Source organism: Bidens hawaiensis, unplaced genomic scaffold (genome assembly GCF_021521415.1).
Source record: "Bidens hawaiensis isolate Kalapana, Puna unplaced genomic scaffold, B.hawaiensis_p1.1 tig00051977_1, whole genome shotgun sequence".
In the NCBI taxonomy this organism is placed as follows: domain Eukaryota; kingdom Viridiplantae; phylum Streptophyta; class Magnoliopsida; order Asterales; family Asteraceae; genus Bidens; species Bidens hawaiensis.
In genome coordinates this window covers 49,873-53,480 of record NW_027499317.1, presented here as the reverse complement: position 1 = coordinate 53,480, position 3,608 = coordinate 49,873, and the positions used below count along the sequence as shown (strand labels likewise).

The following is a 3,608-nucleotide window of genomic DNA, read 5'->3' as shown; positions in this document are numbered from 1 at the left end:
ACTTTTGGTTGGTTGAAACAGTTGTTTATAACTAAAAGCAAGAAAAATCAAATATTTTTTTGTGAGAAAAAATCATGTTAGAAAATATATGTTACTTCCTCAGTCCCTTTGAAAGTGTCCACATTTCCTTTTTAGTCTATCCCATTACAAATGTTCACTTTCAAAATTTATTAATTAATTTCCAAGTTTACCCTTACATAAATGCAACCATTCAAACTTTCTTAAATTTTGTCTTTTTATATATGTCGGGCATTATAGTCATTTGTTATGCAAAAAGTGCAATCATTCCAACTTTTTTAAATTTTGTGTTTTTTAAACCATGAGGGACGGGGGGAGTATAATCCTGATATAGGAATACGATGCCACAATGTTACCATTTTTCTAATGTAATTTACTCTTTTCAAGCAATATAATCGGCATAAAATATGTATTTAAATACCTGTAAACCAAACAAGCAGATGGTTGATAGGCCGATCCAAGAATGTAGGGTGTACATATGTGGGATGTGGAGTTCATGATGGAACTTGAAAACTGCATAAACACCCAAAATTCCAGCAACAAGTGCGATAAAATGCAATATCAAGTGCATTACTTTTTGTGCTTTTCGGTTGGCAGGTATCCGCCTTGTACACGATGATAGCTGATTCAAAGACCATTATCGCTAATTAGCATCCGTGTATAGATTGTTTCAAACAATTAAAACACGAAAACTTGAAACTATAGCATATGTTACCTTCTCCGGAAAATATAAGGAACCCAAGAATCATGAGAAGCGGATGCAACTACAAAACATAGGCAAGGTTTAATTAATCAATTAATTAAACCAATTAACGAAAACCAAAACCAAAACCAAAACCGAAACCCTAAACACAATATTACATATATATTTAGTTATGAAAAGTTACATTGAAAATCTTGGCTTTGACATGGGACTTGAAAGCGAAACCTTCACGGAACTTTAAGAGCCAGACAAGGGTAAGGGTCACAATAGATATCACTAATAAGTGTACGAAAACAGTCACAGGAGCCGCCGACATCTGATAACTATAGCCACCCTTCGCCATGAAAGCAGGACGGGCTGAACCAAAAATATTAGTCTTGTAATTGATCTTATAAGAAGAATTGCAAAGACATATATATGTAGTCATAGAGTTCGATAAGACCAAAACAAATGTTGTATTGTTTTTATCGGTAAAACATTGGGAAATATTAAACTATATAAGTTAACTATTATATATTATTAATTGTTGGTAAGCATTGTGTTGGTACTGGCCACGTACATGGGCAAAGTTCTTATTTGGAAAAAGTTGAGATGGACAAAAACAAGAAATGATAAAATCAATAGATTTATCATTGTTGATTGATAAATCAAGAGAGGGAGAAGTTTTAAACGGGTTGTGAAGAATAACAAGATTCTTAGACCGAATGTTAATATGATATGATCACTACAAATGCTATAATCCAAAGTGCTATTACAAGGAAAAGCAATGACATTATAGTTGATTAACTTTTGTAGGGTACGGACGTCAATTAACTTTTATGTGACTAACATTGAACCAGCTTTAATTGTTTTTTTAGGCTAGCCATATCTTGACCATCTACTAATATTGGTATTTTGTTGAATTGTTTTATATTTTTATTTTTTTATATTTTATAGAAGTGTATCATAAATTATTAAATGATTTTATCATATGTAACACATATTAAACTAAATAGACTAGGATTTTTATTAAGGTTTATTATTATTAGTTAGAATATTTATTATTACTATTATTATTATTAACTTACGAGTTTTGCTATTATAATTATTACGAATATTATCGTTAATTTATGATTTATTATTATTATTTAGGATTTTTATACTAACATATATATTTTATAATTTCATCATCTTATTCATAACCCCCTATTTGAGATAGAGGATTCCATGTGTCCTGTCACCTCATATCTACCGTCATTTGGAAAGGTTATTGTGGTGTCATCTTAATCATCTATCTTAGATAGTAATTTGCCTATAATCACTTAAAATAAAGCCAGCCATCTAAAATCATTCTTTTTTTATTTCAAAACCACATATTTAATAAAAAAAAATCGGTTGTGCGCACATATAAAGTGAACAGTCTTTGACTCAATGAAGCACTTAATGATATCTCTGGCCCTTAATCTAATTAGGTCTTCTCATCTAATACCGGTGGATGTATCTTTACAAGCAAGAATGATCAGAAAACAAGGCAAGCTATGAGGAAGTTGTAGTTGAGTCCTATTTGGTAGTGAACTATCCTGCTATTGCTCCCTATATTTGATCCGCGGATGAAAACAAGACATAATCATGTGTCAAGAAAGTTTGGTTTTGACATCTTTACTACTTTGGCTCATGACGATCGACTAAGCATATTCAATGTCTAGTCAATATTATATGATCAGGGCCGACTTTGAAAATTCACGTGCCTCGGCCGAGCTGAAAAAATATGCCCCTTAAACCTTAACATACTAAATAATGTAAATACATTTTTATACGCCGATTAAAATTATAGCGATTAGCATAAAAATTAGATAATCATGATATTATAATGAGTTTATGACAGAGTTAATAAATTAATAGCTAATTGAGGATTTGTGAAGCTCTCATAACATTATTTATAGCAAATTGGTGAATTAACTCTTCGCAGTTTATACTCACTAATGTTCCGTTCTTGATAACTTTCATCACCAACCCGCTAAAGTCTTTCTTGAGGCATTTTGGGTCGAAAATAGGATTTCAATAACTATAATTTTGAAAAACTCATATTTTCATATGCTACCGTGACTGCTGGTGTTCGAAGTCGACGTGACTGCTGGCCTTCGAAGTCGATTTTGCTATTATCTCGCCAATTCGTTTCTTCTATTTATTTAACATATATTGATTAATTAGAACTACTTGGGCATTTTTCAAATTTTAGTGGGCCTATAAGTCTTTGGTTAATCCAAAAAATGAGGTCTAAAAGGTGTTTGAGTAATATAAAAAATAATGATTATAAACATTCGGGTATTCTACGTATATAACATCAGGAATTTTTAAAAATTTTGTGCCTCCGAAAAAAACGTGCCCCGGCCGGTCGCCCGCTTTGCACACCCAAGAGCCGCCATGTATATGATAATTAAGGCAGGAAACTTAGGAGGCTCAATGATCATGAAATATATAAGATCCACACATACCCTTTCATTACATTGTATGTTAACGTATACCTTACAAATATCCAAATGTTACTAGTGCAAATGTGGATCAAACTAAAGGAAAAAGGGTTTGCTACTTGGTTTACCAAACATGTATCACAATTTCATAAATACAACCCCTAAATTCATGTGTTTTTTAATTTACTTATTGGTGTTTTATTTTATTTCTAGCTTCATCACTAAGTGATCGATCGAATGAAGCTTTAGCAAGCGGTAATGTTAATTTAGATACTATGTCAGCTTCCATAGAAATCCGTAGATAAGCCCTTATTAAATTCCCCGCTGGTAATCCCTCTGTAAATTCACTCTTAATCAAATTACTCGGACCCTTATTGCTGGCAGACTCTCCCCGACGGATACACGTTAGTGATGACTTTTGTTGAAATATTAATTCA

At 32.1% G+C, this 3,608-nt stretch overlaps 1 pseudogene across 1 annotated transcript; it reads right to left on the bottom strand.

Annotated features, from left to right (window-relative positions):
- Positions 1-439: 439 nt before the first annotated feature.
- On the bottom strand, positions 440-1,133 carry LOC143599328 (putative ascorbate-specific transmembrane electron transporter 1 pseudogene; annotated as a pseudogene). The gene is made up of 3 exons (XR_013147280.1): positions 906-1,133; positions 734-782; positions 440-640 (listed from the first exon to the last, which is right to left on the bottom strand). The product of XR_013147280.1 is annotated as a putative ascorbate-specific transmembrane electron transporter 1 pseudogene (transcript).
- Positions 1,134-3,608: the final 2,475 nt, after the last annotated feature.